This window comes from Nipponia nippon, unplaced genomic scaffold, assembly GCF_047370975.1.
Source record: "Nipponia nippon isolate SJK-2023a ecotype South Korea unplaced genomic scaffold, ASM4737097v1 scaffold_1, whole genome shotgun sequence".
In the NCBI taxonomy this organism is placed as follows: Eukaryota; Metazoa; Chordata; class Aves; order Pelecaniformes; family Threskiornithidae; genus Nipponia; species Nipponia nippon.
Genome location: NW_028262290.1, coordinates 6,241,557 through 6,264,596, shown reverse-complemented (window position 1 = coordinate 6,264,596; position 23,040 = coordinate 6,241,557). Strand labels below are relative to the sequence as shown.

At 42.2% G+C, this 23,040-nt stretch overlaps 1 protein-coding gene across 1 annotated transcript in view; it reads right to left on the bottom strand.

Annotated features, from left to right (window-relative positions):
* The window catches only part of FAM135B (family with sequence similarity 135 member B), a 215,387-nt gene extending 192,683 nt beyond the window's left edge, over positions 1-22,704 (bottom strand). Inside the window, exon 1 of the mRNA XM_087743969.1 lies at positions 22,590-22,704. The gene's annotated coding sequence lies outside the window, so the exon portion shown is untranslated. The remainder of the gene's footprint in view (positions 1-22,589) is intronic.
* Between the last annotated feature and the right edge of the window lie 336 nt (positions 22,705-23,040).

The window sequence follows — 23,040 nt, the reverse complement described above, 5'->3', positions numbered from 1 at the left end:
AATAAATTAGTCTTTTCTTTACATCAAACCAGAGAGCTCAACTAAAATGTTGTGTCTCTAGACAAGAAATCAAGTAAAATCATCCTTCCACTAATGAAAAAATACTGAATTAAAGGCAATATGGCTTGCCTTATATGTGCTCTTCCAGTACAATGTGCAAAAACTGGTCTCACTGGTTGTGTACGGAGGATTTGTACAGGGAACTTGTTTGCAATATCTAAGAAAATAAAATCTGCTTTTCCAGACAAAACTTGATACTGAGGGTCAACTTGGATGCATAGCAGCTCAAGTCCACTTGCAGTCTAGCCTGATTTTGGAGGCACAACACCCAGGGTAGAGAGAGTGGAGGTTAATAGTGCAAACCTGTGCCTAAACCCAAGCAAGCAAATCTTCAACAGATTGGACTTTTCTATCCACAATATGCTCCAAATCACTCAGCTTTGTTTTGTGATATTTCTTCATGTTGTCTGTCAAATATTGAGTTGGCACCACTGGATTGATTGCTCCCAAAACACGTTTCCTCGCATTTTTAGTAAAATTAAACAAATTTAAGCAACAGCTCAGTTTGCTTTCAAAAATATGCACAGATATACTGGTTTATTTGATTTTGTGGAAGTCAAAAAGACCTGCAGCCTCTCCCTGATCCCCAGAATAAATCATTGAGCTGAAAAACAGCATTTGAAGCATTATGGGTAAACAATCACTTCTGGTAATACAAGCATGTGGAGCTCAGCCACAGAGCTTGGGTACATGGCAACCCAAGACTCTCCAAGGCTCATCAGAACAGTAGGGAGCTCGCCGCAGTAAGCAACTTGCGGCTTGCATGCAGTTAGGTAGGCAAAAAATAGAATTGGTTTGCTTAGCACAAGCTTTCTTTGTGTTGGGAGAAAGCCACTAGCATCTAGGAAAATTAAATGAAACAAACAATCCTTTGCATAAAGAGATTCGGTCACATGAGACTAAAGAAACACTCTGAAATACAAAGGAAAATTCACTTTTCCTCATTTTTTGGTCAGCTATCATGTGATAAAATAGACTACCCTGAACAGAGTCAGATGAGGCAGTGTGTCAAAAAAACACAACTCAAACCTACACCACAGCATCTTTGGAGACACAGAGTGCAAAGGACCTGATTCTGCATGAAAACAGCAGCATGAAGAAGCCATTTTATATGTTGCAGATGCCCAAATAAAAGGAAGAAACTGGATTATGCATGTTCCGCACAGCTTTACATCTGAAGTATAGAAAGCAATCAGCGGGGGTATTTTTAATCAGTCTCATACTACTGAAGGTATCCTATGTTTCTTTTTCAGTTTTGCACTGAAAGTTTCTTGCCTCAGTGCACTACAAAGACAGTAGGCTCTTTTAAAGCTACATATGTTCACGTTCGTGTTGTTGTTCCAAGACAGAATTATCATCATCAGCTTCACTTGGTAAAGCTTGTTAGCATTTCTGTTTCTTAACCAGTCTAATTAAGGCTGTTTTTTCCTGAGTGGAAAGATCACAGTAAAAAAATAAACATTTAGCACCTACACCCCACCTCCCAAATTTTTGTATAGTTTTGAGAAACACACAATGCTGTGTAGCAGTTAATGTATTTGGACAACTTGGAGGGGTTGCAGGTGAAATACTGGCTGAAACACAATCAAAGATGATAAACTATCTACCCTGAACCCTGGGTATTGCTACCACAACAAATAAATAAATAAATAAAATTGAACATGGATTCAAGGTGACTCTTCACCAGAGATTCACTGCTGCAAAATATAACAAGGTATTGTGTCCATCTTTCTTCCTCTGGAACTCTTACCACCACATCCCTAGGTATTCAAAGACAAACTTGCAGATCTAAAAATAAACAGATCCAAGACAGTGAATAACTGATTCCTCTTCTTCATTCGACACCTATTGTAGTAATGAGACCTTCATTGAAAAATAAACAAGCTACATAATTAGCCTACTATCCTGAGTCTCTTATATTTCTCATTTCAAGGAACATCAGTCACTCGCATCCCACATTACTTCCATTCCACTCAGGCACAGCGTCCTTCTTACTGCTACCACAGAGCATTAATTCTGTTAGAAATGCCAAATCACATAAGCAAAGTGATACAGAACATTGTTTACAACAGTGTAAGGAATCCCATAATGTTTTCTATTTCCTGCCTAGATTATATATATGTTTCCACTTCACATTTGAGCCTTGGCAGGCTCAGAATTATGCTTAGCGGCTGAGTTAAGAGATCAGTTCACACTCTCATGAGATGCTCATATAGCTCCAAGTGAACCAGTCAGGTGCTGGAAGATAGCTTCCAGATCACAACTGCACAAGTCAAGGAACACAGCACACTTTATAAAAGCTGACTATTAAAGGATATCAGAGAGGAAAGGAAAGATGTAATCTCAAACCTTAAGGGAATGCACACCATTTAGCTATCACCGTCTCCTGGCTGGTTTGCTGACTGATGACAAGAGCTACAGATGGAAAAGGTGGGAGGGAGTTAAATGGAAAGCTGTCCAGCTCTTACACTTTCCAGACTGTCAACAGCTCTTCTCTGTTACTTTTTATGAAGTTTTTTCAATTTCCCTAGGAAGAATTGTTCATAGCTTTAATTACTCTCATTTTCTAAGAAACAACATGAAACAGAAAACAAAGACACTGGAGTTGTTCTCTGCTCCTGAATTCAGTAAGGGCCATATCGTTGACTCCCACCAGCTTCACAAGGACCCTCAGAGGACAATTACAACAGATCAGCACCAGCACAATTTAGGGACAGCTTCTTTCAGGGCTTGGGTGTCCAAAGCTCAGTTATGAGCCAGAGGGGCACATCTTTTTACAAGATCCACACGCTTCCAAACTGATGCCTTTTTCTCTGAGCTCCTTTAGTGGTGTTTTGTCCCAGGCTGAAACTCAACAATTCCCTCAGATTAGCCTGTACAACTGAGGAAATCTCACTAGAGCTAGATTTTAAATATGGCATTGGTTTTCTTCCTTACCCTTTCCCCTCCTATCTTCAAAAGCCAGTTATGTGCAAACTGAACTGAAAAGAGAGTAATAAGGTTTGACAGAGATCTGAAGCCTAAGATAATATCTCACCAAGGCGTTAAGTCTCCCAAGCCTTTTGTAATAAATAAATGGCATACTGTAAAACACAAATGAGCATCACTGTGACTGTGATTTCATTGTCCCGATGGGGGACCTGTACCTGGCACGAGACCAGCTACGTAATTCAATACTGAGAGAGAGCACACAAATGGACCTCAGGAGGAGGATCGATTTTAATGTAATCCCATCTACTAATCAAAAGCGACTGAGGGATTAACATTCACTAGGAAATGTCTGCTCAAAGTTGTCATAGCTTATTGATAAAGATAGCTTTGTTTTAATTAAGACATAAAATGCCAATTCCAGGTCTAATTTTAGCTGCAAATAATCAGTTATTGATGATGTGTCTGGCTGAATTGTTTTAACCTGCCCTAGAATGTTGGTTTTTCAACTAGATTGGCCAGTGTGGACTGGTTTTTCACAGTGCAAGAAGACCCCATTCTCATACTGCCTTCATCCTCCAGGCATGCGTTGTCCATAGTTTCTTATTTTCCCAATATGAAATGCATTGTTGGCCCCGTGCTAAACCCAACTCATGACTCTCCATCCACCACCATCTATCCACCTGCAAGACTGTGTCCTGCTTTTTCTATCCTATGACATGCTGAAAGCAGCAAGCTGATAAGCACACCTCAAAAGTCCAGATGACGTCTCAAAAACCCAAGCAAGATGTGCCCAAAAAGGTTATCTCCTGCTTTATCTCCTCGGAGAGAGCTGAAAATGCCGTACTTGGTCTAGGCTGGGTGAGTTTTCCAAGATAAACAGAAATTACTTGCTTAAGACTACATTCAGTGACAAAGCATTAGATCTGTATCTTCTGAGCCTTGTGCCCCACCCTCCCCATTACTTGAATATTACCATCTGTAAACACTAGTCCTGTAAATCTTTTTAGCTGCACTTATTTTTCAAAAATACAAATCACTCAAACAGCCATTTTCAGTAGAACATGGCAAACTGACGCACGCTTTTATGACCCACAAGAAGCTTCATCCATCAGTGGGGCAGTGCTTGCAGAAGATATTGTCCACACAGATGGTACTTCCCCCTGAGACTTGGAAAGCAACTACAGGCCAAGGCTTAGCTTCACAGGGCTGACAAACCTCTTCTGATCTAGTGTTGTAACACACAAACAGCAGTTAGGCTGAGCAGCAATACATGGAAAGGGAGGGTGTTTTACTGCAGTGGAGTGTACAAAATCATTTTCCCACTTTCCTTCGTTCTGGGTTTTCCTCACTCAAAAAAAGCTGCAGAGTTTTGCTGCAAATCAAACATAACACACCCTAGCCTCTGCAAGATCTCGGGGGCAAGCAAGGACCCTCTGATACAATTTCACCAACTCTTAGGCTCAGACCCAGATTCAGAACTGACTTTTGCCCCAGGAGTCTCTGACTGTAACAGGCCACGGATGCAGATAGTTTCTTCACATTGATCTTAAACACTGAAACTTGAACATGTTTTCTGATTTGACTCAAATCACAGTGCATTCCTATTCCAAATGCTGGTGTTCAAGGAGCTACACACAAGTAGTCAGGCCAGGGCACAGAGACTAAATCCTACACCACATGCACTAAACTGCGTAGCCTCACAGCCTGACCAATCCTCTGTTGATCTCCCACTTCCATCGTTCGGATGGGTTGTTATCAAGGTGTGATTTAACTTAAAAGCTCAGGCTTTACTTCTTTGACAAGCACTCAGTTGCCTCCATCTCCCTGCTGCAGAGCTGTCAATCCAAACTCATCCCTGCTCATTTCCCAGGCCTGCTGATAGCTCTTTATTCATACCTTGCCAGTACAAAGTACAGGGCCTGTTCCCCTCCCACCCACTTATTTGCAATCAGCTGGTGCAACTATGACTCATCCGCTTCTAATACAGACTTCAGAGACCCGTTCAAGGAGTTTATTAGCTGATGTCACAGTAGCTGTAGCGTTCGTAATTAGTCGCAACCATTTAGAGAGGAACAATTTTAAAGAAAGATTGCCATTTTCTTTCTCTTCTTTCCCTGGGTTAGAAGAGGATGGGGTCCTTCCAGGAGACAGATGGCAGCGGAGATAAGAACATGGTCTTACCTGGGAAAACTGGTCTCCTCCCCAGTACAGAGGGACTGGATGTTTAGAAATCTATAGGAGGAGATAGAGGCATCGGAAAGAAAGCCTCTTTCCTATGGAAAGATGATGAGATTTTGAAGAAACAGAAATGTTGTAGGTTGGAAGAAAAGGGAATGAAGGTATGGAGAGGGAAGCCAGGGAATGAAAGGAAGAACATGGATGATCCAGCTTCTTTTACCAGAAAATATAGCAATCTCAAGCCCACTTAAGATGAAGAGGCTACAGATACCAGTAAAAATATGATATTTATTTCTGCATCATTTCACTTGCTTTCAGGGACCTGTTCAGTCCTCAGAGCTGAACAAGCTTCCAGGATGCAGAACTCACATTCTGCTTCCCAGAGAGAGAGACACCAAGCCAAAGGAGGGAAGAAGTTGAGCATCTCTTACGAAACAAAGAAGCACAAGGATAGACTCACCTCAAGATCATCCTCCCCAAAGTGGACAAAAGTGGAGGAGAAAGAAATTTAATTTTGAGGGTAAGGGAGGGAGGAAAAGGAGGAGATACCTTCCAGAACCAGAGGAGACAGGTCAGCACAGCTCTCTGTCTTGCCTAATGGGGAGAAGAACAAAAGGGAAAGCAAATACCTGGGAGCCATGCCCTAGCAGTCAGCATGGTGGTTTTCTGGGTTAACATTGAGATGAAACACAAATGTGGCAGGTTCCCAAGCAGGGACAACAAAGATGAGGAGAGACGAGCAGAGGGCAAATTGGCAGGAGGCAATGATGGTCAACACATGTCCATGAAACTGGAGACAAGCAGGCCAACCCTATTACATGCTGAAGCACCACTGAAGTCAGGACATGTTCCACTCAGGGAATTACATCTGGGCAGATTAGCATGAAGCAGCAATGGCACAATACAATTGCAGGGAAGTGGCTATGAGACTATTTCTCTTGTTTCTGTGGCAATCTATGGTATGGGGACACAGAGATAAGAACGGGCCCAAGCATTACAAGAAGTTCATTATATTGAGAGCTATTTTACATAACTCTGCTTCCATCCTACATGTGACCTAGGGGAGGTCATAGAAGATGCTGACAAAGAGAGAGAAGAGAGGGGACAAGCAATGAAGGGGTGTTTCCAAGCTGGGAGAAAAAAAAAAAAAAAGAAAGAAAAATGCCTACTAGAGCTTTGCTACCTTTAGCCTTTCTCTTTAAAATGTACCATCATGAACACTACGGTTTTTAACAACTGTCTTTTACAATCACAGCTACATGATAATGGCAAATATTAAATCCTACTATGGTACAATGGGGATTTTTCTTGAGAAAGACACTGAATGTTTTAATCTGCTGTGGTAAAGCAGATGGGTCTCCGTTGAGCCCTAAAGAAAAGATTACTAATAATCAATTTATTATAGGACAACTTCACCATGCAGGTGGAAGAGAAAAATCTATTGTCAGTTTTGTTTTCTGTTGTAAACAGCATCTTTCTCTGTGTATATACTGAGCCTTGGCATTCTGCAGTGTCTTTATATTTCCTCCCCTCCATTTTCAGTATAGAGTTTACCATTCTTGTTTTCTACACATTGAACAAATGGAATTCTCTTTTTTACAAAAAAAAAAAAAAAAAAAAGTGCTGAGAAAGTTAATTAACAGGTTTAGGTTTTTTTAAAAAACAATCTTGCATAACACAGTATGCAGCACCAAAACCAAGCTTTCTGAATGCTTTTAGCAAGGAAGGCACTGTGACATTTAAAAAGCAAAGCAAAATACAGATAGCATTCTATGTTCTAAAGTTTAGTGTTATGTGCACTGTGACCTAACAATTTCAGTACTGAAAAAAAAAAATAAACTACAAACATTTCTGCATACAGAAAGGGGTTTATGAACCAAGAAATGGATGTCAGAGTTCACCTTTTGACTTCAGAGTACGGGAGAAAAATCTGGCATGCAGATTTGCAATAGCAAGATCAATGACAGAGGTTTCAATGAAAAATAAAAATAATCCTGTAATGACAAACTAGACAAACTGTATCTATGAGACAAACTGGCAAGATACAGACTGGATGGGCGGTCTGCGAGATGGGTAGAAAACTGGCTAACAGGCCACACTCAGGGGGTGGTGATCAATGTTTTTTACTTGGGCTGGCAGCCTGTCACAAGTGGGGTCCCCCAGGGATTCATACTGGGCCCCATGCTGTTCAACATCTCCATAAATGATCTGGACAATGGGACTGAAAAGGACCCTCACCAAGTTTGCTGATGACACCAAACTGGGTGGTGCGCTGCACACGTCAGAAGGGAGAGCCATCTTACAGAGAGACTTGGACAGGCTGGAACAGTGGGCAAGCAACAACCGAAGGAAGTTTAATAAAGACAAGTGCAAAGTCCTGCACCTGGGGTGACATAACCAAGGAGCTCGGTACAGGCTAGTCTCTGTGTGGCTGGAGAGCAGCCTTGCTGAAAGGGACCTGGGGGTCCTGGTGGACAACCAGCTCAACATGGACCTGCAGTGTGCTGCTGCGGCAACAAAGGCAAACTGGATCCTGGGCTGCATCCACTGGGGCTTTACTAGCAGAGACAGAGATGTGATTGACCCACTCTACTCAGCATTTGTCCGAACATGTTTGGAGTACTGTGTCCAGTTCTGGTCCCCACAATTCAAGAAAGACATGGACAGACTGAAGAGGGTCCAAAGGAGGGCTACAAAGATAATCAAAGCAGAGCTGGAGAACCTGCCCTATGAGGAACAACTGAAGGAGGTCTCTTCTGACTGAAGGTCTCTTCTCCCTTGAGAAGAGCAGGCTCAGGGGAGAGCTGATCACAGTATTCCAGTACTTAAAGGGCAGCTACAAAGAGCACACAGGCTCTGTCTTCACGAGGAGTCACACAGAGAAGACAAAGGGCAATGGATACAATTTACACTGGGAGAGGTTTCATGTCTGTATAAGAAAGAAATTTTTTACAGTGAGAACAATCATTCCCTGAAACAACCTCCCCAGGGATATGGTAGAGCCCCCATTGCTGGAGGTTTTCAAGATGCGATTGGACAGGCTACTAGATGATCTCATCTCAGCTTCCCTTCCCATGAAAGGTTGGACTGAATGACCCTTTGAGGTCTCTTCCAATCTGGGCTATTCTATGATTCCATGATAATGTAAAGTTATAAAGTGTATTTCCCTGTGGGCGGGTTTTGTCATAATTTCCTTCAGATGCAAAAATTAATCTGATGCAAAAATTAATCTGATGGGAATCTTTCGATTTTTTTTCAGCCTCTGTGTCAGCACCTGGGAGATTTTAAACTCATCCTGTAACTGCAAATGTTTTCATTGGCTGTAAAAATGAGTAGTACTTTTCCCCCTTTCCCCCATTTTCTTTCTTTAAATTCTCCTAAGCCTTGGCCTCTGTTTTTTTGTTAGTTTTTTTTTTTTTGCAGGCTTCATGGCTTAGAAACATTTTTTAATCTGCTTTCAATGTATTGCCTCCACTTTCACAGAATTTCATCTTTCTCTTATATTTTGGAAAATAAGAGACAATGTAAATTTTTTCACCTTTTATTATTCTAGGTACTCATCAGTTAGTTCTGCAGAGCACTACTGCACCTAGCCTGGCATATAAGCTACCTTGCTGCTATCAAAACCAGGAGCGAAAACACTTCCCCATCCAAGGGCAAGTTTTTCCATTAACTTTAGAGGAGCTGAGAGTATCAGTACCTGGCCCTTCAGCTAAGGGATTTTCTACATTCACAGCTGAAATAACATATTCATTCTACTCAAATCCAAAGCATAGAAAAGTCTTTCTATCACTAATAATTCTGGTTACCTGCTTCTGAAGCCTCCTACTTGTCATGTGGACTCCATAGGAAACAATGACCAGATTAAAATGCACTATTTTAGGAGATGTCATGCTTCTGGTAAGACATTGTAATATTTTGGAGAGCACACCCGTGGGACCTATAGGAAGCAATTCTCCAACTGCGAGTGGGTGGGTATTAGTGTTCAGACTCAAAATGAAAACCCTATATTTCCCACAAAATAGCATTTTTTGACAGAAATAAAAATATTTTGATGGATCCGAAACACTGTGTTTCAGTGAATCAACACATTTCATTTTGAGGTTTTGGGGATTTTTAAAATCTAAATAGCTTTTTTTTTCTAAAACAATTTCAATTTGAAATTAAAAAAGGCATTTCAAAACAAAACAAACCCTGAACTTTCCAACAGGATTATGGAACACTTAATTTCCAGATTTTTCCCAAAATGAATTTTAGAAGATCAATACTTCCCACAGGTTGACGTTAATTTAAGTGAAAACATTTTTTAATTTACAAATATTTCACTGCTGGGAAAAAAATGATTAATTCTTATATTCAGAAATAATCCTCATCCCAGTTCTTATGCGCCAAATATTCTATTCACTTACAGAGGATTTTATTTACTGAGATAACCATACATGTAGCAAGGTTTTCTGGAGGATCTCCCCTCAAGTGGCGAGAATTTATTTAGAAGCCAGCAATGGCAATAAATCTTTCAAGTTACTTCTTTCCATTGTACATTACTTTGTATTCATCAACAGAGAATTCCATTTTCCTTCATACAGCTTTGTTACATTTCCACAGTCTCGCCTAAGCGTAATAATTCTGCATTTTCTACCATCTTTATTACTTTGTTGATCATTAAATCAATGATCTTGAAAAAAAAAGGATGTATTCAACACTGATTTGGAGCTTACAGTAGATTTGCTGAGACTTGACAAAGATTCATAAACAAAACAAGATAAATATTGTTCTTAAAATTAAAAGGAAGGAGTTTCCATTCTCTCTCAGCAGTTCCATTGCTCCAGACTGGAAGAGACAAGATATTTAAATGAATAGTTTAGGTTCCTGGTGAGAACCCATCCACCTGACCTGCCCATCCTACTGAAGCAACCACAAAACATAAGTGAACAGCAGTTGTGCAAGATCACGTACTGCATTTCACAATGGTGGAGAGAGAAGAAAACAAGTATTTAAGTTGCCTTCTCAAGATATTCTCAGCAATGTCTGGGACACAACTTTCACCAGCAGCTATAGCCACTCATGTCAGCAGTTGCAGCAGCAAAGCATTTCAGCCTCCTTCCTGCACCACCAGCTGCAGTTGGTGAGGGCACCGCAGGCTGGGCCAGCACAGCACATCCACCAGCCGGAGAGTGGCTGCCACGAGTGCCACTGGTGTGTGAAGTGTGGCACTCAGCACCAGGGGAGTTCGAGACACAGGCACATTGACTGTCTCTTACATATATCATCCAGGTTGACAGGTCTGTGCGTGGGGTGGGGGAAGACAGGCATGGATCTGGGGCCTAATTTACTGTCTGGATTTCTCAATTTTTTCTCAGTTCTGCACACTACAGGATTTAGGTTTTCATCCAGCATCATATTGCTGCTCTCCTTGACTTCACCAAAGTTAGAAAGACTTGCTGTGAATGAGCCAGGAAAAAAAAAAAAATCTACAACCTTATAATAAGTTTAGGCTCCAGAGCAAAAAAAGGCAAAGCCCCAGTGGGAGTCCTGACAAAGGCAATGAGGGCCAAGCCTCAGCATGGCTTGTCATCGGTCTAATAGCAGTTGTAGGAACAAGGCCTTAAGGTGCAATTCTTTTCACAAGGTTATTGATTTGCTTACTACCAGACATACTTCATCCTTTTGGGAATCAACTTCCAACCCTTCTTCTCTCCTCACACAGAAAAAGCTATTAAGGTACAAATAAGATATTCACAACCAGAAGTGTTGTCTGTAAAGAACCACTGGTGAAGAATGGAAATTTCCTGTACCAAAATGTCTTCTTTTTTTCCTCTTAATGTGCAGCCATAACATCTGCACATACCAGAAACATGCATATTTCTTTAAGAGAAGCTGTGTGTTCCCATAAATGCACCCACACAAAGCACTAAATTACTCCTCCAAAGAAAAGGGTACTGCATATCTGAACCACTGCAGAGGTGTTCTTAAGCTATCTCTGAGCAAGCTCTCTCAGGGGCAAGAAAAGGATGCTGCTCTGCTTGGGCTAAAGCACCTTACCAAACAGGTGTGGATCCCAGTGATGTCCTGGTGCAGCTGGGCACCAGGCTAAGGCAATTAGAGTGCCTCTGCTATCCAAGCTGGCTCATGGGTTTTGCATCCTCGAAGCTCAAATGCACTTTCCAAGCATGCTACATTTTTGCCAAATATGCTATTTATTTCCTGACTATATCTTACAACTTCAGTATACGTAATGTGAAGCAATGCTAGGGGCTGCTTCACCATTCTTTCACTGTGCCAGTGCAGCAACCAGCCAGGAATCTAAAGTGGGACATCATACAGATGAACGTGATGACAGATCAGGGGAAAGGTGGTCTTGCCATGCCAAATACCAGAAGAAACTGGAAACCTGAATGACAAAGGCAGGAGGCCTGTGTACGATCCCTCATGCAAAAAAGATCACTATGCCACACATCTCAGGAAACCTACAAACAAGAGGTGATAGTGCCTGGAGAAGAGGGATAAGGCTCAGGATGTCCGCGGTCTGTTCCATATTTTGACAGTAAATAAGGTTGGATACACTCGGTAAAATGACAGACATCTACAGTGTAAATGGCTGTTCCTCAACTATTTGTCAAGGTTCCCATTTAGACAACGGAGACAAAGTTTGAGCATGATCTTTCTATCCTTAAGTAGGCATTTTAAAGAAGTTGTTTATGTAGTGCCTTAGAAATATCTGTTTCTCTGCCCTGCCCACAAAAAGAAAGCTGATGGCTACTTTGGATGAAGTTGACTCCACTGCAGATCACTAAAGTAAAGCAAATTAAATTCCACCAATGACCAGGGTCTCATATAAAACGCACACACTCATGGACCTGCATCTTCCCATACATGAACTAGCAACAGCATTTCTGCAAGGAGATCCTTGCATAAAAGGTGAGGGGGGATAAGCAGACTTCATTGCAGTTCAAAGAGCTCCCAGACTATGTAACTGGTCCTCAAAATCAAGGGGGGTGGGGAGGGGCACGGTATTCATCCTCTCTCCAGTGATCTGGCTGCACAAACTAATGTCTCACAAAGTGTGCTGGAGCAAATATCCCTCTAATTTTGTACCCATGCAACCATCGGAGGAAATATTCTCACCCAATGCAAGTCCATACTCCACAGTGGGAGTAAATGGAGCTGCATTGCCTCCAGACAGTTTAACACCAAAGGTGGAATGAAGGCAGAAAAGAGGACTGTTGATAATGAGACCGTCATACCTATCACAAATGCACCATGGCTGAATAACCATCTCCATTTATAAAATGTATCAGAATGGAAACTACTCATAACCAAGATTCACTCCACCACTCACACTGTATAGCTAGTGGTATATACCAATTTTAGATTGTGTGTCTGTCTTAAGACTAAGAAATACTGTTCTTTCTAGCCAGAATAGGCTACAGGGATTCTGTTGCCAACCATAACATATAAAAGAACCTATAAAATTACAGTCACACACTAAGGCATATGTCTCACATTTAACTTAATGTTTATCTTGTCAGGAAATCCAGCTAGACCATGCCAACATTTTGTTTCATTCATGCTGTCTTTAAAATCATCTGTTGTTGAGGGAGGAAAAGGAAGGGGAGAGAAAAGAAAATGCAAAAGAATTATCTAAATATAAAAAAAGAGAACAAAATTCAAGTTAATCTCACAAATGAGGCTCAAAAATGAAAGCATTGTACCAAAGACTCCATCAGTAACAGCATTCACCTTTACTCCTCTCCCGTGGATTGAAGTCGTCATCCCAAATTTCATCTGGAAAATAAACAATGATTCTAAAATCTGCTCTTTGCACATCTACAATAGGAAGTGGACTCCTTGTCTTCCAATAAGCCTTATTCTGCTGAAAGGTTTTGTGATTTTTGCTGCTGAGGAAATCACCTTGACATGCTACAGACCTGGTATCAGCCACTCCTGAAGAACATGCTCATGGCAAAAATCAATTGCAATGTAGACAGATGCAAAATAGTGAAATGGCAGCTACTTCTTTCAAAATTATCTAAAATATCTGCATTTCCTTCACATTAAGAAAAGCATTTCCTTACTTAAAACACAGCTTACACAACTAAATAATTCATCATGATGAATTATTTAGAGATGTGGACCTAGTACGTTTACAAGTCCCAAGCTGTTTTACAAAAGAGGAAACATTTATATAATTGGTCCTCAAACTTTTTTAAATATTCTTACGATGAGAGGTTTCTGATTATCAGTGGCACTGGTCCTGAAAGCAAAGCCTTTATAAACGGAGCCTTTGGTGGGAAGATAAGATAAGAGGGAAATGACTAAGTAAGGTGATCTTTTCTTAGTAATTGGTAATTATTGTTGCTGAACAGATGATTCCTCCAAAAGCCATCCTTTAAGCCTTGAGTTATCTCAGGTATGGTAAAAGGTCTCCAAACCAGACATAATTAAATCACTGACCTGAGGCATTATCTCCCAGAAGAGTCATCTGCCACGTACAGAAGCAGGGCGAGCTAGACCCATCTCACTATAAACGTCAGCACTTTCCCCCTGGCAACGCGTATTGCACAAGTCCCCGGAGGGAGCCATTTATGCATAGGAATAAACCTGCCCTTGACAGCCCAATGATGCTTTTGATAAGTTCATCTTCACCTCTGTCATGCTCTGCATGCCTCTCTCCTCTCAGAGTCTCTGCCAGCTTCCTCTGGGTATCTCCATGGTCAGAAGTCCTCATGGAAATGCTCTTTGCATGTGCTGTCAGATCTCCTCTCTCTCTCAAAACAATCCCTCTCTAAAAGCTCCTGCTGATCCTAGTCCTGACAATTCAAAAGCTTTTACAGGCCACCCACTTTTCATTACAGATGGGTAAAAAGCTGGACTGGATAAAACCCTGAGAAAACTGGTCTGAGCCCACAGGTGACCCTGATTTGAGCAGGTGATTGGAATAGAGGTCCCTTCCAACCTGAATTATCCTATGAACCTATCTTATGAACAAAAATGGTTTTTTGCTATTCACTTCATCAAAGAGTAAGTAGAATAGCAGTCCCAGAAAGAAGCTAAAACTGGCTAAGAAGGACAGGCAAGCAATCTTGTTATTCCTGGTGCTCCCTTTATCTAGAGTAACCTCATCCCAGAGAAGTCCACATGAGAGTCACCTATAGCAAGAGAAATAACCTCTCTGCTTTGCCTGGCCTGTCTACAGCTGATGCCCATGACTCTGAAGAGTCTCAGATGAGACACAAGGGAGACTGATCACCTTGGATTTACTGGTTGTAATATAGCACAGAAGGAAAATAGGCAGAAGAAAAGCTCAGATGCATTGAGGGCTTACCTCTAGATTGAATCTTTTAAAAACAGTTCTGTTAGCTACATTTCTTCATACATTATACTGCCACTTTCTGCTCTGAGGGAAGCACCTGTGCTTGTATGGTAAGCAGAGGCCTGACTTTGGGAGGGGAAGCAAGGCAGGAGTGCTGATGCAGCCACCTGTATTCCTCCTGCCTGCAGGTGTGGTGACGAAAGTAGCTACAGTCATATCCTTGCCCACTCCTAGCCCAGCTGCAGTTGTCTCTGTATTCAAACCAGTGAAGGATTCTCACCACAGCCAAGGTTTCATTACACATAATGCAGGAATTTCAAATTACAGCATTCAGTCCTTGCTTCTTGTCTTCACTCTTTCAGCACTATGTTGTGTTTGTGTCCGTTATCCAGAGACAATTCTCATCACTTGTGCCCAACACAGTCAGTTAACGCCCCCTTTTCATTGAGCACCTTTCTTCATCTACAGTGTGTTCCTCATCTTTGATCTACCATCTGACAATGCAGCAAATACTCCATGTTGCACTGCTGATTCTGGCATTAGATTTTAATCTAACTAATGTATTTCAGGGTCCCCCATCACCGCTACATCTGGGCCACTCAGCGTATTATCACGGAGACTTCAAAGTTCATAGCAGAAAAAACATGTACGTGATAAATCAAATTTCACCCTTGCAAAGCCCAAGTTGAGAGGTTGGGTATGCCCTGGGAGACTCTAAAGAAAAATTGATAAATCTCTTTGAGCACAAACAAACCTTGCACAGCGATAACTCCAAGGCTCATAATTCAGCAGGGATCTTGACATCTGCTGTTTATCCCCAAGCAGGAGCACGGAGCAAAGGAACAGAGTAGCCATGGTTACATCCCTGTCCCTGCTGCAGGTCACTCCCACCTCATCGAGTGCTACCGTGATCACCACCTTAGGACAAACTGGCTTCCCAAGTCATCCTACATAGTCTGTTTCACCCTATGTAGTCTGTTTATGTCTTTGGAGAATTATTAACTTGCCAAGGACACTAATTAACTTGCTACGAGGGGCCTTGCACATCTGAGGTGGAGTTTGGCGGTCACACACGCGTGTCACCACAGAGCACTGCAGATGTAGCAGCTGCCGAAAACAAAGGAAAGCCATTCCCCCGGCTGCCAAAGCCCAATGTGTGTTCAGCATGTGCTGCTGTAGGCAAGAGGGTTATGCTGTGGTGTATTTTTAGTTCAACTAGCAGCAACTATTTCTGCATTCCAATTTCTGATGCCGAGTTATCCCACCTTCTGTTTCTCGATTAGGGTGTTATTATTAGCTACACTAAACCGATGAGCTTCTCAGCACGGCAAGTTTACCGGTTGGACTCGATGATCTTAAAGATCTTTTCCAACCTAACCGATCCTATGATTCTAAAACACTAATGTTACCCACTACCAATGCAAGTCAGTTAAAGAAAACAATGCCTAATTTACAGTGCTGCTAAAAATTAGCAAGATTCTGCTGATCATTCCTCACTATTTTTTTTGTTGTTTTTTTTCCCCCAACAATCTTTCTTTCCTCTGCAGACAAAAGAATTGACACAATCCAAAATTTATTCATCCTTTTCCCACCATAAAAGACAGAACATATCTAAGGGCTTTTAGCACAACCTTCTGAAATTATTTTTCCTCTCCATTTTGGGCCAACCTGCAGATGTTTACTTCTTGCAAAAAAGAGTAGCCTTGCTGAAATTATGACTCTCTACCGTGTCCCTCTTCTGCCTCTCAATGCCCATGACTTTGTTGCTCAGTTCTCCACACAAAGAGAAGGAATGTTCTGGTAGTCGTGACGTCCACGGCTAAAACAGCAGTATGACTTTGATCCATCCACAGCAGCCAACAAAAGCTTTTCGACTGACGGGGTTCAGGCTTCCACGCCTTTCTCAAACAAAAATCTCTTCACAGCCTTGTGCATTATCTTTCCTTCTGAAAAGACTTTTGTGCATGGGGATGAATCCTGCTGTTTCTGAGGTCAGTGGCAATCATCCTATAGCCTCTAGCGGTGAAAGGGCTGGGTGGCTGTAGAGCAAAGGACTCTAGAACATAACACAATGCAACTTTATTTTCTCTAACATCTACCCCGGCAAACCGGACCCTCACACAGCTCAGCTTAAACACAGCTGCAAAGGGAGAGGGAAACAGAGAGAAAACAATGAGTAGACAAGGACAGAAAAGAGATGTTTTCAGCTGAGATTTTAAACCAATAGGCAGGCAAAGAAAATAAATAGGGCTGTGCTGCTGCATGGTGTGGAATAGATTTATGAAGTGTAGTGTACTCTGTAAGCTCCTGTAAGAGTCACTTGCAGCAGTAGACGGTGCTCAGCTCTAATGAAATCCATCTGCCTTGTCCCACAGAGATCCTCATGTCTTAAGACATGGGATAGTTGGATCCTAATAGCACAGAAGAGCTGTGCCGATGTAAGCCAGTACCTGCTGAACTCAGGTACTCAATCACACAGAGAGTAAGCTGTTGCTACAGGTATTAGCAGCTAGCAAGCCTGCATCTTAGGCTCAAAACCTGTAGCACAGAGCCTCAAACCTCTGCAGAAGCCAAAATACCAGTAAGAACCCAAATTTTGTTAGATCACACAAATCCAGAAAAATGGTATAAGAAGGGACATGATCTTCCATAATTGTGTGTTGCCCCATGCTCCCCCATCATCTCTAAAGCAAATGGGAGACCTTCTTATGCAAATAAAATCATTTCAGCAGTTGTTTCATGCAGACCTCCTCAAAGCTGACATTCACAAGCCTAGGACCTATTTAGCTAGACCATAAGGTTACACCATCTACAAACATCATCTGCCTACAACAAGGTCAAGTCACAGCCTCCTCCACAGTCAAGGAGAAGGAGACAATATAATAGGGATGCAAATTTTCATCCTGAAACACCACACTTGTAGAGGACTCAGGGGAGTAAAATGCTGGTCCTTTTGCTCTGTTCTTTATGAAATCATTCTCAGAAAATAGGATTGCTTTCCCTACTGCCACAGTGGTTTTGGCAGTATGGGCTGACAAATTGACAGAGATACAAACATCATTTTACTCAAGCCACATCCTCCAAGTAATACTCATGTTCTTTTGGGCCATAAAAAAGTAATGGAACACTGCTTTCTATCCTCAGAAATAAATGCAATGTTAGCAGCATGTTAGGAACTAAAATTACACATTAGAAGATGCTGGCAGAGCCAGATTTCTTCCCAGTCACGCAGATCTGGATAGTAATACGACAGGAGAGATTTGTTTGCCCAACTAGCTGGACAAAGAAAGACCCTGCTTCTCCCTAGGCTGCTAAATGGTGGCGTCGGGGTCCTAATAGCATAAATAGTCCCTACCAAGCCAAGTTACATTAAGAAAGTCCCACTTGTCATTGTGCTGCATGCAGTCAATCCGTAAAAGCCATACTGCTACCAGGAGGTCAGAATTTGAAATTTCCATGCAAGAGAGACTGACGTCACCTTATTGTAACACCACTGCTATGCATTATCAATACAGGTCTGTGGTACAAAGGGTAATATCTGCAATTCCTCCTTTAAAGTCCAATAGGATGTGTAAGATCTGACCTATCCATGACAACACCATATAGCTAAGAACAAATAAGAATAAATGTAGATAAATATATCTATTAGAAACAGATCAGAAAGTACAAAAATTAAGAATTTGGTAAATATATATACCAGCAGAAGGTCAAACTACTGCTTAGGCTGTCTTACACCTATGGTGCTAAGGATGAGAAAAACACAACAGGTATCAAGGACATGTCAGGATATTGCATCTACCTACAGTGCCTCACATGCAGTAAGAGAAGTCAACTTTGTGGTTCCCTCTGTGTCCACTGAAGATGAACTTAGATTTCTCTGTGGATGCCAGCAGGACCAGAATCACTCTTTACCTGACACTGCCATAAAAATGGGTTACTTCAGTACTGAAACATAGCCACATCTGAGGTGTGGGGGCTCCAGACACAAAGAGGCCACACCAAGTCACGTCCGAACCCCAGAGAGAAGCAGAAATGCCATCAGATTTCTGGTAGGTTTGTAGGAAGACCAAAGAGAGCACACCCCCTCCAAGGGATTATCTTTTGATCTGGGACAACACATGGGTGTCAGCAGCATCTGAGTGTAGAAAAGAAAGAAATTCTCCCTTTTACACTTTGTTGGGATGCTCCATCTACTGCGGTGAAACAGGGAAGAAGTAAAACTGCTGAATAACAGAGTTCTTAACATTGCAGGTACTAATAATAGGATTAGAGAGAGAATAAAATCATATCTTCTTGGGTTTGGAAGATTTGGAAGAAGTCAACTTCTGACTCATTCGCCCGAGAAGTTGAGATCAAGCATGTCATGGTGTTGGCCTTCTGAAGTAGAACTCCAATCAGCCCCACAGCCACAATCGCTCTGGGTAGTTTCAGCCCATTACCTCCCGGAGCAGTGTTAGTAATGGTCATGCTGCATCATAGGCCATGGTTTCTTTGCAACATGTCAGGCATTGCCAGCATGCAAGGAAGGGAACTGGGTACAGGGAAGATCAGAAGAAACGCACACAAAGTGAGACACCTGCACTATGCATGCTCTTAGACACACTTTTCTCAATGCCTTGTAGCAGTGCTGCTGGGAAGCACAGACTTGCGGTCTGTCTCACCAAGCTGGGGGGGAAGGGTTTTAACCCATGAGCAAAGAAGCTGATGGACCCCAGGAGTTGCTGAACAAAGAGACCAAGAGCTTCCACTACCTAAGCCAAGAGACTAGAAAGCAGTTACAGTCTTTCCAAGTGCTGGTGAGGGTACCTGCTGTGTAGACACAAAGGTCCATGTTATATGAGCCTGGGTATGTTTCAGACTTGAGGAGAACCTGCCAAGACCAGACTGACTCCTCAAGAAGACGAGTATTGGTAAAAAAAGGTTATTTCCTTATCAGGTATGGATGGGCCACAACTCCTGCTAATTTTATGGGGACAAAACAGATATGGAGTGTCCAAGCTCCAATGTAAAGATCTTACCTTTCCCTTACTCACTAGGAAAACTTATTTTCCATGGTTACATGTCTGTCTCATTAAACAGCTAATCTAGCCAATCACCAGATAGTGTAAAGGCAAAAAATTACAATATTGCAACAGGGAAAATCACAGAGTGTGATTATTGAATGGAGTAATAAACAGCAATTTAAACATAGCCTCAAATAAAATGAATAGCATTGATAAACTAAATGCAAGGTACAATATTCATCATCAAATCATCTCTTGCCTCAGGTTACTAGAGAGTAGGATCTGGAAAACGGCAGCTTCCTTATTTGAAAAAAAAAAAAAAAACCCAACAAACCAACCACCCTGGCTGCAGCATTTCAGAAATTCCTGTTTCAACCTGTTGGCAAACACTGACTTTTGAACAGCAACTATTGTACAAGTCGTCTTTTGTTCTGCATTCCAAGAGACACAGTGGGCGACTAATGATAATAAGGATCGGGATTTTAAAAGATGGTTAGTAATATCATTAGATAAAAAATAGCTTTTTTTCCTAGAACAGTGCTAGTGAACAACACTAAGTGGGCATCAAGAGACCAGCTCTTAACAGCCGTGCACAAAGCAAAGGAAAGACTGTATTCCTTTCCATTACTAGACAAATAAAATACAATAGAAAAAGCCATAAAGCAAAATGAAAAAAAATCCCTCCTAAGCTTTCCAGTTTAAGCAAGAGAAAGAGGTGTGGAGGTGGGGGGCGCTGAGCTTTAAAAATCGGTTATCTGGGGTGGGGAACATCTTTGCTGTTTACACTGATATCAGACTCAGTGCCCTGACTTTCCCTAAACAAACAGCTCTCCACAGACATTTTTTATGGCAAAGCAGTGGTCATGAAAACATCAACCTCTCCTGCCTTTCCCAGAGCCATTTCTAAGAGAAGTTTTGAAGCCCATATCAAAAGTCCATATATGAGTTCTGGTTTCCCTGTAATCATCTGCCTAGAGCCAGCAGCAAAGTAAGACTACATAAGAATATTTGCAAGGTGTTAATGTGTAATCCCCGAAGCCCTTTGACCTTCAGTCATTTGCTTGCCCTGATGAGAGGATCACTGCTCCATGCCTTACTGAGGTGCCCCTTGACTATGTACTTTACACCTCTGTTACACATATAAACAGGATTTTGATTCTGCTACTGATATCTCAGTGTCAGAAGCATGATCAGGTTTGTGCTCTTTTTACAGGCATTTTTACAGGCACTTTTATTCCCTCTCTGTTATTACAAAGGAGAAGTTGCAAGATTTAAATATTCTCTACATATGAACTAGACACCAAATCTTACACAGAAATACACTGTGTAATGTGGCCAGGCTAGTCTAGTGGCCTGAGGACTATAGCCCTACAATGCCTCAGTTTAATTAACATAAGTATCCAAAATCATGTCTGTGAGCACTGTTATTAACATGGATCAAACAGCCCCTTGTAGAGAAGACCTGTTGTGATAAGGTCAGGTTCCTAAGGAAATTATTTTGCAAATCAAAGTACTGATTCCAAATACTTGTCTGTGTTTTCTTTTTCTGTCCCTCATCCTGTCAAGTTCCCTTGGGATGGAACATAATTCCCAGGTAAATTTTAACAACACTTCTGCATAAGAACTGGGCATGAGGTCCTGCCTACCCAAATTCCTTGTTCTCCTGTAGCTTGCAGGAGGAGGATGTTTATAATCAGAGAGAAAAGGTGGGCCCAATTCTGCCTTCTGTTCTGTACCTATCCTGCTGATTTTAGGAGGATCTGCAGATAAGTAGCAAAACACAGGACTGGGACCAAAAAGCCCTGTGATTTTCAAATCAGGTTTAACATGAAAGGCAGGTGCCTCTTAGCCTTTACCGTATTACTTGGTATTGGGTCATAACCAAACTGTCCCCACGGTATAATTAGGAAGAAGAATTATAACTGTATCATATCATGGGATGAGCTCAAAAGCCTTCTATTAAAATGCTCATCATCATTAAAGCCAGCAGCATTTCCAGCCACACAGACAAGGATGATTTGGGGAGGACAGGGGAAGATCAGGACACCAGATAGGGAGAACAGGGGTTTAGAGAAGGAGATAGACAGCAGCAGGAGCTCTCTTTCTCCTTACTGCTGACAAAATAAATAAATGAATAAATAAAAATAGTAACATGGAAGTGGAAAGAGCTCTCTGCAGTCATTACATAGCAAACACTTACCACTTGGCTTAAACTTACTTCTTATTCTCTCCCCCTTCATGCTCCTCAGACATATACGCACTCATCCACATATATTTGCCTGCACAAGGACACTCCGCGGCTTTGGATCTCTTCTGTTTTTAAAATGACAAGGACTGTCCCCATATGACTTTGGATTAGAGCTATTCTTCCTACCTTTTTAAATGTACCCAGTACACGCTTTCTCACACACAGATGAAGTGAGCATCTCTTGCTGCCTGGCCATCACACCCACATCTTTAAGAAGAATTTTTTTTTTCTTCTTAGAAGGTGTAAAGGTTTAAGAGCAGTATTTTTTAAAAAATATATATACATATATTCACAGGTATGATTGTATTGTTATTGCAATGATTTAGTCTGGCTTTAAAGCACTTAAGGTATATGTGCCAGTTGTGGACTACAGTGAGGTTTCTAGTCTTGGCTATTCATACACCTCTCTGGTTTACAGCTCTCTGCTGGATATGATAAGAGAGATTTATTTGTGGAGCGGGCAGAGACAGAAGTGCGTTGTCGCATGATTTTTTTTTTTTTTAAGGGTTATTAATTACCATGTCAACCTTTGCTCTGCTGCTGCTGTCCACTTTTATTTTGGAAGCACAGCCGTTCAACACTGATCACATTGCATTCCCCGAACACCCCTTGTTCTACCAACCTTTTTTGAATATTACTTATTATTCCTTATGTATCTGGGTGGAGGAGAGGGAGAGGGACAGTATGGCAGAGATGGGAAACATGAGCCGGAAAACATGCTTGCCTTGAATTGTCATCACACTGCTGTTGGAAGGAGCGAGCTGGAAAACTAGCAACAAACACTCGCACGCAAACACACGCCAGGCACACACCACATCGATCACGGGGAGTTTGTGAGCAGCCCCACAGCTCTTACCTGGGTTGTCTGGGATCCCCTGCAGTGCACCTCCCTCTCTCCTATTTTTCCCCTCCGTGGGGAGCAGCGGGGCTGGTGCTGTGGCTGGGTGACGGTGGAGGTAGGGGACGGCAGGCAGCTGGCTGCAGCCTCGGCTGCCGGGCTCTGGCTCCTGCCAGGGCTGCTGCTGCTGCTGCTGCTCCTGATGATGCCGAGGAGGAGGAGAGCCGAGTGAGGAGGAGGAGGATGCTGGCAGTGATGCTGTTGCTATGGTTACCCAACTCAGTGGCTGCAGCGGCACCGCTCAGTGCAACAGCTGCCCCAGCACCCAGATCTCCTCAGCACCCGTCACGGCCAAATGGCCCTCGATGTACAGGCATGGGTATTTCACCCCAGAGCCCTTCCAGAGGGACAGCGAAGAAGGGGAGGATGGAGGTCGCTCCTTGGCATGGCGTTGGGGCTCCGGGAAAAC